The sequence below is a fragment of the Arachis duranensis genome, chromosome 2, assembly GCF_000817695.3.
Source record: "Arachis duranensis cultivar V14167 chromosome 2, aradu.V14167.gnm2.J7QH, whole genome shotgun sequence".
Taxonomy (NCBI): domain Eukaryota; kingdom Viridiplantae; phylum Streptophyta; class Magnoliopsida; order Fabales; family Fabaceae; genus Arachis; species Arachis duranensis.
Genome location: NC_029773.3, coordinates 41,571,034 through 41,571,801, shown reverse-complemented (window position 1 = coordinate 41,571,801; position 768 = coordinate 41,571,034).

Below are 768 nucleotides of genomic sequence, written 5' to 3'. Positions count from 1 at the left end.
TTTCTGGCGTTGAACGCCAGTTTCATGCTTGTTCCTGGCGTTCAGCGCCAGTTTTTCCTCTCTGGGCACATTTTTGGCGTTCAGCGCCAGGATGTTGCTTGTTTCTGGCGTTCAGCGCCAGAATGGTGCTCTGTTCTGGCGTTGAACGCCAGCCAGATGCATCTTACTGGCGTTGAACGCCAGTCTGCGCGACCTCCAGGGTGAAAAATTTTTTCTTCTGTTTTTGACTCTGTTTTTAATTTTTTTTTATTTTTTCGTGACTTCTCATGATCATGTACCTAATAAAACACAAAATAACAATAAAATAAAAATTAGATAATTAAAATTGGGTTGCCTCCCAACAAGCGCTTCTTTAATGTCAATAGCTTGACAGTGGCTCTCATGGAGCCACAAGGTGATCAGGTCAATGTTAGTGTAGTGCCAACACCAAACTTAGAGTTTGGATATGGGGTCTGAACACCAAACTTAGAGTTTGGTTGTGGCCTCACGATACCAAACTTAGAGTTTGACTGTGTGGGCTCTTCTTGACTCTGAACTGAAAGAAGCTCTTCATGCTTACTCTCTTTTGTCACAGAGGGATGGCCATGTGCCCCTTAAACACAAGGTAGTCCCCATTCAATAGAAGGACTAACTCACCTCTGTTGACATCTATCACAGCTCCTGATGTAGCTAGGAAAGGTCTTCCAAGGATGATACAATCATCCTCTTCCTTCCTAGTGTCTAAGATTATGAAATCAGCAGGGATGTAAAGGCCTTCAACCTTTACTA